Here is a 14,088-nt window from a genome sequence, read left to right as displayed (position 1 = left end):
CGGTCCTCAGGTGCAGCAGGGAGAAAGTTAGTGGTTCTGTAGAGCGAGGGGGAGGCCAAATATCTTTAAACAAACAGTATTTGGCGCCCGCCTAGAAGCGCTTCAGAAAAGCGATACTGGTGGTGGAGGCAGGTGACTCTAGTACATCCCCTCACTCCTATTCCCTACACTATTGATAAGAAGGGCCAAAATCTTCATACGGTCCTATTTTCTTTTCCCGAGCGAAGCCCTGAGATGTAAACCAGAATGAAGAACAAGTCAGACGATCCCTTACATGAAGAGTACCGGAAAAGACATATACTGACTACCTAAAACCCAATAAAGCTGAGCAAACATAAACCAAAGCATCTATTGTTGTTTCTCAAAGTGCCACAGGGACAATGGTGCAACTGAAAAATAACAGGATTGATGTGGATGAATTAGCAGTCCCAGGATACGGGCTGGTCACGGAGTGAAGGATATCTTTAAGGAGAAAGACAGAAGAAGCTGTTTCTTTAAATCATCTAATTGAAAGGTAACAAGTGAATGAAACACAGTGCCAAAGCTTGAAATGGCAAAGAAGGTTCTGAAACGTAACTGTATCTGCATGACAAGTCTGACATCAGGTTTCTAAAGTGTGATTTAATGCTGAGTGCAGGAACTAAAATAAAGCCCAGGGATTTGTCCATAGTGCCATAGATAACACAATCAGAGTGATTAGAATAGAGAGAGAGGAATCAATCACAGGGTAACAGAAAGTAAAATAAACGCTGTCTTTAAAAGTTACGTTTGAGAAACTTGTGAGAAATGCTTTTTCGTTTCTTTGTCTTTGTGGAAGGATAATGTGTTCATGTTTAAAATATGAGTACAATTACTAGTAAGCCCTGGAATGATCTGTGCAAAGACCACGATGAATCATGTGTCGTTATGTAATGGTTATGTAAATGTGAAGGCTTTACCCTTTATATGACGGTAAACCTCACATACTGATGGGTGACATGGTTCAGCATAGGGTCCTCCTCTCACATTGATATAGGTATCAATCAAGAATTTTTCAATCAATCAATCAAGCATTTATATAGCGCACTACTCACCCGGAGGGTCTCAAGGCGCTAGGGGAGGGGGGGTCCGCTACTGCTCGAACAGCCAGGTCTTGAGCTGCTTCCTGAAGGCAAGGTGGTCCTAGGTCTGGCGGAGGTGGGTCGGGAGGGAGTTCCAAGTCTTGGCGGCCAGGTAGGAGAAGGACCTTCCTCCTGTGGTGGCTCTTCGGATGCGGGGGATGGCGGCGAGGGCGTGGCCGGTCGATCGTAGCTGGCGTGTGGGAGCGTAGAAGATGAGGCGGCTGTTGAGGTATCCTGGGCCTTGGTTGTGTAGGGCTTTGTGTGCGTGGGTGAGGAGACGGAAGGTGATTCTCTTGTTGACCGGGAGCCAGTGCAGATCTCTCAGGTGTCCGGAGATGTGGCTGCGACGGGGGATGTCCAGGATGAGTCGTGCTGAGGCGTTCTGAATCCGCTGGAGTCTCTTCTGGAGTTTGGCGGTGGTTCCGGCATAGAGGGAGTTGCCGTAGTCCAGACGGCTGGTGACGAGGGCCTGGGTGACCATCTTCCTGGTCTCGGTGGGGATCCACCGGAAGATCTTGCGTAGCATGCGCAGGATGTTGAAGCACGACGAGGAGACGGCGTTGACTTGTCTGGTCATGGAGAGGGAGGAGTCCAGGATGAAGCCTAGGTTGCATGCGTGGTCTGTTGGTTTGGGTGCGCTGCCCAGGGCGGGGGGCCACCAGGAGTCGTCCCAGGCAGAGGGTGAAGATCCCAGGATGAGGACTTCCGTCTTGTCCGAGTTCAGTTTCAGGCGGCTGTTCAACATCCATTTGGCTACGTATGTCATCCCTTCGTGTAGGTTGGCTCAGGCGGTGGCGGGGTCGTTGGTGAGGGAGAGGATCAGCTGGGTGTCGTCGGCGTAGGAGATGATGTTGAGGTTGTGTTGGCGTGCGATGGCTGCGAGGGGGCTCATGTAGACGTTGAAGAGGGTTGGGCTGAGCGAGGAGCCTTGAGGAACGCCGCAGATGACTTCGGTGGCTTCTGATCTGAACGGGGGGAGGCGGACTCTCTGTGTCCTTCCGGCGAGGAACGAGATGATCCATTCCAGTGCCTTCTCCTGGATTCCGACGTTGCTGAGGCGCTGCACTAGGGTACGGTGGCAGACAGTGTCCAAGGCCGCGGAGAGGTCTAGGAGGATGAGGGCCGCTGTTTCTCCGTTGTCGAGCAGGGCTCGGATGTCATCGGTGGCTGCGATCAGGGCGGTCTCGGTGCTGTGGTTGGCCCGAAAGCCAGACTGCGAGAGGTCGAGGGATCCGTTCGTCTCGAGGAAGGCGGCCAGCTGCCTGTTGACGGTCTTCTCGATGACTTTTGCAGGAAATGGGAGCAGCGAGATGGGGCGGTAGTTCTTGAGGTCGGTGGGGTCGGCTGATGGCTTCTTTAGAAGAGCTCTGAGTTCGGCGTGCTTCCAGCTCTCCGGGAAGGTAGCAGTGTCGAAGGAGGTGTTGATGATATCCCGCAGGTGGGGTGCGATGACAGCGTCGGCCTTGTTGAAGACGTGGTGAGGGCAGGGGTCGGTCGGAGATCCGGAGTGGATGGAGTTCATCGTGCGGACGGTGTCTTCGGTGCTGATCGGGGTCCAGGCGCGGAGGGTGGTGGTGGGGGGCGGTGGTTCAGTCGTGGCGTGCGTCGGTTGAGTGCTGAAGCTGTTGTGTATGTTCGCGATCTTGCTGTGGAAGTAGGCAGCGAGGGAGTTGCAGAGGTCTTGTGAAGGGATGATGTCGTTGTTTCCGGCGTTGGGGTTGGAGAGCTCTTTAACGATGTTGAAGAGTTCCTTGCTGTTGTGTGCGTTGTTGTCCAGTCGTTCCTTGAATGCAGTTTTCTTGGTGGCGTGGATCAGTTGGTGGTGTTTTCGTGTGGCGAGCTTGAGGGCAGTCATGTTGTTCGGTGTTGGGTCTCTGCGCCAGGCTTTTTCGAGGGCTCAGCAGTTCTTCTTGGAGCTCTTGAGTTCATCGGTGAACCATGGGGCTTTCTTGCTGCCGGGTCTGTTAGTCGGGGTCTTCAGAGGGGCAAGGACGTCTGCGCAGTTGCTGATCCACTTCGTGAGGTTGGTGGCCGCCTGGCTTGGGTTCGTTGCTCTGGTGGGAGGGTTCATGTTCAGGGAAGTCGCGAGCTGGTCGGCTGTGATCTTGTTCCAGCTTCTGCGTGCAACCTGTTGCTGGTGGTGGTGGGTCGTGGTCCTTCTGAAGCTGAAGTGGACGCAGCTGTGGTCCGTCCAGTGGAGTCCGGTGGCGTGGCTGAAGGTGATGTCCTCGCTGGATGAGAACACGGGGTCGAGTGTGTGTCCGGCGTAGTGGGTGGGGGTGGTTGCCAGCTGCTTGAGAGGTTGTCCAGCAGGGTGGTGGTGTTGCGGTCGTTGTTGTTCTCCAGGTGGAAGTTGAGGTCCCCGAGGAGGATGTAGTCAGCGGAGAGGAGGGCGTGCGGGCTGATGAAGTCGGCGATGTCTTCGCTGAATTGTGTGCGTGGTCCCGGGGGTCTGTAGATGAGGGTACCTCGGAGTGTGGTCTTGGGGTTGATGTGGATCTGGAAGTGCAGGAGTTCGGCGGGTGTGAGGGTGTCGTCGGTGTTGGTCGTGATGCGGATGGTGTTCCTGTGGATGATGGCGATGCCTCCTCCTGTCTGGTTGACGCGGTCCCTTCGGATGATCTTGTAGCCGTCCGGGATGGCGATGGCGATGTCTGGCGCTGAGGAGGCGTTCATCCAGGTTTCTGTGAGGAAGGCGACGTCTGGGGCTGTGGTGTCGAGCAGGTACCAGAGCTCGACGGCGTGTCTGTGGATGGAGCGGGTGTTGAGCAGGATGCACTTGAGGTGGTTACTGCTGGTGTTCGGCTTGGTCGGTGCTGGTGTAATGCAGGTCCGGATGCAGGTGAACTTGCAGGAGTGGCAGCTGAAGGGTCCCTGGGTGCGTCTTGGGGTGGCTCGATAGCAGCCAGGGATTCGACCGGCGTTGAGTGCGTAGAGTTCGGTGGCGTCGTAGGTCCGGTGGGTGGGCTGGTGTCTGCGGGAGCCAGGGGTCCTGGCACTGGGCGCGGTCCAGGCGCGGACGGGCGCAGACGGGCTTACCTTTGGCGCGCCGTCGGCGCGCCCGCTGCGCGAGCGCACGGTTACCATTTATGGCCAAGTGCAGGGAGGGAGGAGCAGCTGGGAGGCGGGAGCGGGGAGGATACAGAGGGAAGGGGGGCGTGTCCACACTCCCGGCGGCAGGAAGCGGGGAGCGGGGCGGGTGGGTACAGGGGAAACTGCACAGGGGGGTACAACAATACAAGCAAGGACAGAAATTGGAATAAAATACAAAATACAATACAATTACACTACAAATGGCGACAATTACACTCTAAGCAGAACAGCAAGGAATGCGGGAGAACGAGCGACGGCGGGGGGCGTGGCCAGGAGGAAGGAAGGCTCAGCGAGGCTGAGAGCGGCGGCAGGCGGGGGGCACACGCGACAGCTGGTGGCCGTGCGGCGCGGGGGTGTCCTAAGAATAGGTCACACTCACCTGTGCCGCACGGTCGCCATTTATGGCCAAGTGCAGGGAGGGAGGAGCAGCTGGGAGGCGGGAGCGGGGAGGGTACAGAGGGAAACAATCCTATAAATTGAGGTGTGGCTCTAAAAGGCATTCGAAGATTATTTGATGTGCTTTCTGGTATGACTAGGTGCGATTAGTATAGGAAGCTTTGTGATGTGTAAAGATGATTCTTATTATGAACAGAAGAGATGTTAATGAAGGCGTATTAAAATTGCCAATTGGTGACATATATAATCCTTTATTCTATATACCCAAAGAACAGGAATACAAAACCAAGCACTGGCAAAGTCACAGCCAATAGGTCTTGCCTACACAACCTATTGGCTTTGTCAATGTTTTTAGCCATGTTGCACAGCAGCGCTACTGCTGTGAAGCATGGCTGAAAGTAAAAAATGAAAATAAAGCGCTGGCTTCGTCAGTGCCTTTTTTGTTGCTGGTGGGAGGGCTTGGCAGAAGGCATCTTGCAAGGAGGAACGTTGTGCAGCGCGGAGGGCGTAGATGCTTCCCTCCTTGCCCTACTGCATTAAAAAGTAATATGTCACGGCTAGCACTGGCCACATCATAGAGCTTTGCTTTTTAAACTTCTAGCCACACTGCACACTAGCCTTGATACTGTACAACATGGCAAAAAACATTAACAAAGCGAATAGGCTGTGTTGGCGAGTCCTATTGGCTTAATCTTTGCTGGTGCTTGTTTTTTCTGAAGGGATGAGAGCGTAGGAGGGGGCAAGCAACAACACGGGCTGGAACGGGAGGGTAGGAGGGGGCAGGCAACAACACAAGATGGGGTAGGAGGGGAGTGGTAAGCCACAACACAATATGGTGTGGGAGAGTGCAGTGGGAGGGAGGAAGAAATGGGATGAAAAAAGACAGGATGGGGCAAACAACATGACGAAGCAGGTGGGTGGGAAGGGCAAGCAAAAACAGAGAAAGGGGGTGAAGAATGGGGAAGCAAGCAAAAATATGGGGAGGGTGTAAGGAAGCAAGCAACAAGACGGAGAGGAACAGGTGGGCGGGCGGAGGCAAGTATCACACAGAGAGCAGCGGGATGGGGCAAGCAACAACAAAGAGTTGGACAGGAGGAAAGGCAGGGGCACAGAACAACATGGAGCAGGGCGGTAGGGCAGGCGGAGTCAAGCAACAACATGGGGAAGGACGGTAGGGAATTAGGGGGCAAGCAACAAAATGAGGCATTATGGTAGGAAAAGAGGGGGTAAGCAACAACATAGGGCATTACGTTAGTTAAAATGGGGCAAGCATTACAGTAGGGAAAGAGGGGGCAAGCAACAACAAGGAGAGGGACAAGAGGGGCAATGAACAATACCGAGAGGGACAAGAAGGTGGTGAGCAAATCCACAGAGTGGAAAAGCAACAACACAGAGGGGGACAGGAGAGAGGGGGTGCAACCAACAACGCAGAGACGGCGAAGTCGGCCTGTAAACACATGCCGTCTTATAGAGGGCTTCAACTAACAGAAAAAAGTAGCTCTCAAAGCATGAGCAGTGGAAGGACACAGGTACTTGGGCCATGCTCTGAGGAGGGAGATAATCACACAAAGAGAAAGTGGAGCAGGCAAGCAGACACGTGCTGACTAAAGAAAAGCAAGGAAATGTGACTGAGTATGTAGTCAAACAATGGGCTGCTGCTAAGTCTAATGTAAGCTAAAAAATTTCTTGCACGCTACAGCGCATGTGCGGTCTAAGGTGAGTTATATTATGTTATGTTATGTTATATGGCTTATTGTGCGCACAGCTGCCCCAGCAAAGGGGCGTCCCAGCTCTAATAACAGTCAGAGGGAAGGGACCACCAAAGAACAAACAACCTAAAGTGAAGGGAAGAGATGGGTTTTAGTTGCCTCGCGGAATGCCAGATAATTATTCAGGCTACGAATGGACAGTGGGAGAGAGTTCCAAAGCTTGGCCGCCAGTGTGCAAAAGGCACGTCCCCCAGCCCACGCTCTCCTCACCCTAGGAACCACTGCCAAGTATTGGCCCATTGAGCGAAGATTGAGGGGGGAATATAGGGCGAGAGCAGTGTGGCCAAAATGGCCGGGGAAGAGGACTTCAGAATCTTAGAAGCGATGCACAGAGATTTGAATTCTACACGTCTGGCCACCGGCAAACAATGTAGTCGGCGAGCCACGAGAGAATTGTAATTCCTACCGCCCCATCTCCCTACTTAATACGGAAGTAAAACTGTTAGCAACCATCTTGGCGGTCCGCTTAAGAGCAGTTATTCCAGGCCTTATACACTTAGACCATCAGGTTTTTTACCAGATAGGGCGACTAAATTGAACCTTAGAAGAACCCATAACTGGCTGCAGGAAGTGCGTGGGCGGAGCGAACCTCACTGGTTCCTTTCCTTAGACGCCGAGAAAGCATTCGACGCGGTACACTGGCCATTCCTCTATGCAGTGCTCCACAAGTTTGGTTTCGGGTTGAACTTCGTAAAATGGGTCCAGCTTGTCTACACCACCCCGAGAGCCAAGGTGAGGGTGAACGGGAAACTGTCGCGTGAGTTCCGGATTCAGAGAGGTACCCACCAGGGCTGTCCCCTGTCTCCCCGCCTCTTTACACTCACTATTGAGGTACTCGCAGCCAGGATCCGGCAAAACAAGGACATCTCTGGTTTTACAAGCAACGACACGGATCCGACACAAGAAAAGATCTCGCTCTATGCAGACGATGTCTTGCTATATATAACTAAACCAGAGACCACCATCCCGGAGTTATTCCGGGAATTAGAGCAGTATGGCGGGCAGGCGGGACACAAAATAAATTGGCACAAGTTCATTCTTTTTTACCCTGGGGGACGGGACCGGTGGGGAAGGTTACCGGAGAGACTACTAACGTCTACTGAAGGCTTCCAATACCTCGGGATCTATATAACCCTGAGTGAGACCCTCTCGTTCCAGAGAAACCTGGAACGGATCATGTTGAACGCGGTGGCGGATATGGACTGTTGGAGACAGCTCCCACTCACGCTCCTAGGCCGAGCGGCCATGTACAAAATGATCACTCTACCCAAATTCCTCTATGCCCTACAGAATGAATATTATCCTCTAACGACTGCGGTCTTCGCTAAGATTCATGCTGACCTGCGATCCTTTCTTTGGCTAGGCAAACATGCTAGAGTGGCTCTGTCTACGCTCCAGAGACACCAATACAGTGGGGGGATCTCGCTCCCTAACCTAGAGGCCTACTACTGGGCGGAACATCTGACACCAATTAATGATTGGTTCCATGCCCCGGCGGACCACCCGACTTATGCCTTGGAGAGAGTTAAAATGTCATCCAAAAACCTATTGTGTTATCTATATGGGGGCACTGGAAGAGCACAGCTCCTCCCGGCAACGTCTCTCACACTTAATGCATGGACTAAGGCCACAAGACGCATGGGTTGGGCAAAGAAGCCTACACGGCAGACACCGCTGTGGCACTGCCAGTGGTTGGCAGAACTTAACAAGCTACGAGGTTTCCAAAGGTGGGACGATATCGGCATCTCCACTATAGGAGATGTGATAGCCAATGGGGAGCTGAAATCTTTTCAGGTACTTCAATCAGAGTTCGGCCTACACAATTCACAGCAGTTCAAATACATCCAACTAAGGCACGCATGGCGAGTCCAAAACGTCACACTCACTGATATCCCAGAATATGCACCTTTAGAGGGGCGGCTCCTCCAAGAGCAGATAACGGGGAAGACGGTCTCCCTAACCTATAAAACCTTAACTAATAATATGCTAGGGTACCTGGCAAAACTCAGAGGCACGTGGGAGGCAGAGGTGGGAGAGATGGAAGACCTGGATTGGGAGATAGTGCTGATGCATCCCCGAGAGGTAGCAATCAAATCAAGACTGTGACTCATTCAATTTAATGTACTCCATAGAACCTACTATGATAGATTAAGGCTTAGTAAAATGGGAAAAGTGGAAGACTCACGGTGTCTTAGATGTCACCAATGTGATGGGGACTTCTATCATACTATCTGGACATGCGACACAATACAAACGTACTGGACACAGGTATTCAAGGAACTAGAGGAGGTCTTGGGGGTTCCGATCCAACAGGATCCCAAGCTGGCACTGCTAGGCATGACAAATGAGGTAGACCTAACGCGCCCACTTCTTACATTCCTAGTTCTTGCACTGGTAGTAGCAAAAAGGGACATCGCAAAATATTGGGGGGCGCCGGAACCGCCGGGATTGGAAGAATGGAGGAGGGGGCTGGATCTTTATATGGCAGCCGAGAGAGTTACTTATAAGGCAAGGGGGTGCCCCAAAAAAGTCCGGAGAGTTAGGTCCAAATGGCGACACTATCACGGGCTAGATGGGGGGGTGTGAGGGGTGTAAATGTTAGGTATAGGCCAACACACAGAGACAACTTTGACACTGCTAATATAGATGAGATGAGACAAGATGAACTCGAAGGAGGTCATGAGGCACTGGACATTTGAGGCTTCGAACTGTGAAAGAATCTACTGGCTTTAAGGGGGGTAGGAGGGGAATTGGAAGTGTAACGGCTGCTATTTTCGTGACTGTATTGTTTGAGTTATAACAAAATGCCCAAAAAAGAAAATTGCAAACTATCTACTGCATGCCTATCTCCTTCACTGTTCATTGTAACACGAATGAATAATATGTGGTGCTTCCCTGCGTTCCACGAGACGAATGAGTATGGGGCCCAATAGAGCTGCCTTCCAAAATGGGCACTTCAAATTTTACATCAATTTGGTCCTATGTAAAAAAGGTTTCTTATAAATGTTTTTCCTATGATTTAGTAGGGATAAAACCCCAAAGGAAAATAAATATTTGGAACACATAAGATAATCCAGTAAACTAAAAGGATTAAAAATGCACTTGAGTTGCACTCTGCTACGGACCCGGGTGGGAGGTGGGAGAGCTGCGATGATGGGATTGTGGGACTATTGCTGGATGAGCATGCTTGTCTGATGTTAAATTTGTTCGCATATTTTTTGTTGGTTTATTGGGGGGAGGGAAGGGGTTGAACGAAAAGCAGATACTCGGAACGCTCATTGGATGCTCACACTTGTTTATGAGTCTGTATTTCCAGCGCTCTAACGATATTTGCCGCCCAACCTTCGGGATGTGGGCTAAATGGCTGTGTGTTGCTCTACCGACTGTTCGGTGCACTAATGTTGGTGAATAGCTGGAATACTGATTGATTACTGGTATCTTTCTGTGTGTCTGCAATGAAAATTTTTTTTTTTTTTTTAAAACAATGTAGTCGTGGATGGCAACAGAGGTGGAACAAGTCCTCGGGAGGCCAAGGAAGGTTCTGGCTGTCGCATTCTGGATTCTCTGTAATCTAAGAATCTCGGACTTATCAGCCCCCAAGTATAGCGAGTTGGCGTAATCCAATCTCGACAGGATGGCAGCCTGGATGATGACCTGTCGAGTAGACTGGTCAAAATATACTAGCAATGGTTTAAGCCCACACAGAATACCCATACAGGTCCCTGCCACTTTCGGGGTTTGGGCCTGGAAGCTGAGAGCAGAGTCCACCCAGACACCCAGATTCTTTACTATCTGTTTGGGGATGGGGACATGGCCCACGGTAGTAGGGCACCACTGTTCACGTCACAACTCACCATTCTGCCCAATCAACAAGATTTCAGTCTTGCCAACTTTGAGCTGCAAACAATTAGCAGACATCCACTCAGAGATGGCCATAAAATTGCTCTGAAACATGCTGGCATCCTGAGCTGAATTGCCAGAGAGTGCCACAACCAACTGAGTATCGTCGGCGTGCGATATCAGTGTCAGGCCTCTGCTCCTAGCCACCGCTGCTTAAGGTTGAATCCTAATGAAGGAGATAGGGTATTTCACACTCCAAAGAGGTCAACATGTTTTATCCTTCTTGGAAGCTGAATTTCCTTTAGAAATTATACCTCAAGAGCTCCCCTAAATTTATATAGCAGTGTAGCTCACATTATTAAAGACCTATATCAATGCGAGGAGCAGCCCTATAATGAAGCATGTTACTCGTCAGGTGAGTGAGGACTTCCATTTTTATAAAGGGTAGGACCCTTCACATTTATCGTCCTATCACATACTAACATTTGATACATATTGGTTTCTGCACAGACCATTCCAGGGCTTTCTGGTAAGAATATAAGTCACTTGATAGGGTGTTTTCCAGGGTGGTGTTCCCTCTCCTACCTATTCTCCTCTTTGTGTTAAAGTGAAATATGTGTAGTTCAGCCGAGACACACAGGAGTTCTAGCATTTGTTTTCATTAAAGTCGATTAAGTTTCCGTTAATATATTTAACAGGCCTCCGGAAACTACTACATGTGATAGCCAGGATTCACTTGGAAAATACTGGCACAATCCCTTTATCAGTGATGTTGTACGCTGCCGGTCATTTTTTTGAAGACTCTCCATAAACAGAAATTATGAATTTGAAACATGACAAAGAGGAGCAAAGAAAAATGGTACTCTGACCCACATGAACATACTGATTAAATGAATACATATATTTGAAAGTTAATTTGGCTAACCATGCTTCAAACAAGTAAAACATAATTGGAACTCTTCCTTGAACTAGGCATCTCAGTAAGGCCCATCCACATGGGACTGGAAAAACTCAAATGGATGACATTAATTATATTTTGAATAATGCTGCATTGAGAGAGTACACAGCAGGCTCTATCAAACAATTAAGATAGGATATCAACCATGGGCACTTGAGAGACTATATAACAAGTGTTGGGAAAGCCAATAGTTCTGATCTTTTTGATCTACTGGCTTTGCCAATTTTTTCCCTATGTGATGCAGCATCAGCAAAACAAAAAAAAGCTGATGATGCAAATGTGTGCATGAGTGTCTCAATATCATGACACTGCTGATAGCTGCTTCATTCCTTAAGCTTGCACATCCATAATTGAAGCATGTGTGTGTAACCATACACGTGTGCCAGTGGCATTACAGGAGTGTTGTTTTTTTCTTTTGTTTTTTAAATATAACGATCTAAGCTGGTGCATACCATTTAAAGTAGTAAAGAAAAAAATTACATTTTACCATAGGCAAAAGAGCTCTTTAGGTCTGGCTCAAAAGTGCAGCTGTCGCACATCTTTAAATGAATAAACAGAAAAAGAGGTTTACCAAGCACTATTGAGAAATGGGCTTTGCCTCCAGTCATACGTTTATTTACTTGAGCTCAACATTTCATGGGACAGAAGTTGTCTGCTTGCACTGAAAAATACTGTTTGTATTGCAATTTTTTCCTTGTGAAATATTATGCTCAATGTAGCAGAATGAGTTGGTTATGGGGGATAGATAAGTAAACCAATAATCACTGCTATAGTTATAGAGCTAATATGTTTATTATGAAAGGCTATGACCAAGACAATAGGCAAGATGTTTATTGTGAGAAGCATTTGTTAAAGCCAAAAGGCATTTAGAGGTAGATTGTTATCTCACTGTTGTATAGCCTGTAGACATGTTTGGTGTACATGGGATTTGGTAGATTACTGTAGTAGGCAAGGTTTTTTGGTGTTGGCCTCCACCTAGCACATGCCGCGGGTATAAATATGCACTTTGATAGTCCTTATTGAACCCTCTTGGAAGGGGTGGTGTATTGTTTTGTCGACTCTATTTGTGTACACATTTGTAATTTCCTAATGGTATCCTTGATGGTTGCCTTGTGGGGAAGTTTGAAAGCAATACAGTAGGCTTGAGTTAGTCATAGTGACCAGCAGTCGGGGCCTGTCCATATGGGCTTTGGGGCCACACCCCCTCACCTTTTTTTGGAGAGGAAGAGTGTCTGTCAGTCTGAGCAAAGGCCAGCCTAACACTCTTCTTGTTCAGGTCAGGCAGCCATGAGCTAGACATGCACTAAATGTGCTGGCTCCCTGCCTGCCTGAGCTGAACTTTGCCAAGCTGAGGATTACACAGCCCTGTGGGCGTGAACCTCCACAGCCTGACAAAAGTGCCTCGAAGCCCTCTCCCTTGTCACTAAGTTGGGGCGTTACTGATAGCTGCGGACCTGGTACTTTAGTTTTAAACCCTGAAGGGCCCAGGGCCAAGTGTCGATCAGTGATACCTTGTGACACAGTGGGGTGGGGTCAGCAGTCTCAGTGACCCCATCTCACTCTGTGACTTGTGAGGGAGTGCTGCCTCCCCTCATTGGCTGACCTAGACAATAGTCTCAACCCTATTGGTACCTCCAAAGCTGTCCTCTCCGAAGCTGCAAAATAAGTAGGTTTTATGTTTTTGAATGTTAGGTGCATATGTGTGTATGTATAAATGTATGAATTTGTTGTGAGTGTTGTGAATGGGTGATTGCACGTATTTCTGAATGCATGGGTGTGAGTGAGTGTATATGTGTGTGTGGGTGTGTGGCTCACCCACGCCCCCCTGTCAAAATTACCGCCGCCACTGGTGACGTCAGCGATAAAAGCTACAGGTTTGATTTATTCATAGAGAAAAGGTATGTCAGAAGCATAGGTTTGACCACTTTATTCTAAAAAGTTACAACAAACGCAGTAGTCACTGTCTTGCCAACTCTCAATTTATCCCAGCACCGGTATGCCTTCCAACTCGGTCGTCTCCTCGACCTTAGAAAGTTCCTCTCTCTTTCATCACTACCCTGCCTGCACTCTTTACCCATTAATGGCCTGCCGTAGCTTCCATCCCATCCTTGGCGTGAAAATCTCCACCCCAATTTAATGACCTGTCTGTTCCCTATTTCATCACTACCACGCCTCATGCCCTTTCACACCATCTTGCCAGCCGGCTCCCTCATTTCATTACGTTGTCAGCTTAGTCTACCATCATCCCTCGCTTTCTCACTTTACTACGAATAACCGCAGCTCTCCTGCCCAACTCGGCCAGTTCGCCCTTCATCACTGCCCTCCCATAATTTCCTCGCCCCCTTACCCGACCATCACTGTCCTGTCATCATGTCTCCCCGTTGGCTAATCTATCTGCACCGCCACCCATCACTACGCTCAAAGCCCTCCCATCACTAAAGCGTCTGTCCCTGCCCACAACATATATCTGTGAACCATCACTTCTTCCCTGTCCTTTCACTGCTGTCCATTCAGCCATTCCTCCAAATACTGTCCCCTAAACCGCCATTCCTTACGCACTGCTCTGCAACTCTCGATCAGAGTTTACACTGCCCCGAGTAAGCCCGTCTGCTTCTCTTACCTCTTCCCGGTGTACACAACCAGAGGTGCATCTGTTACTAATACTTGGCTCCAAGGGAACAGTCAGTCGCCCGGCGATGACGACAGGGCCATGCCGCCGACTCTAGACGCTTGTCTTGTTGCTAGGAGACGAGACGTTCGAGGCAATTGAAAGAGAGAAGGGACAATCTTCTGTGTTCATTGTTTGTTGTTAAAACGCAACTTATTAAACAAGCAATGGCAAAGCCAATATGCCTCGCCTTTCAATAGCATTATCCGACCTATTACCTTTGTTGTTTGCAGATGCTTAACAGCATTGACAGAACAAGCAGTT

At 49.5% G+C, this 14,088-nt stretch overlaps 1 protein-coding gene across 2 annotated transcripts in view; it reads right to left on the bottom strand.

Moving 5' to 3' along the window:
- IFT88 (intraflagellar transport 88) overlaps positions 1 to 13,883 on the bottom strand; it is a 473,307-nt gene extending 459,424 nt beyond the window's left edge. For both annotated transcript variants that reach the window (XM_078657075.1, XM_078657076.1), the window contains exon 1: positions 13,777 to 13,883. The gene's annotated coding sequence lies outside the window, so the exon portion shown is untranslated. The remainder of the gene's footprint in view (positions 1 to 13,776) is intronic.
- Positions 13,884 to 14,088: the final 205 nt, after the last annotated feature.

The sequence above is a fragment of the Lissotriton helveticus genome, chromosome 8, assembly GCF_964261635.1.
Source record: "Lissotriton helveticus chromosome 8, aLisHel1.1, whole genome shotgun sequence".
NCBI lineage: Eukaryota > Metazoa > Chordata > Amphibia > Caudata > Salamandridae > Lissotriton > Lissotriton helveticus.
Note: the sequence above shows the minus strand (reverse complement) of the source record. Positions and strands in the feature narration are given on the sequence as shown.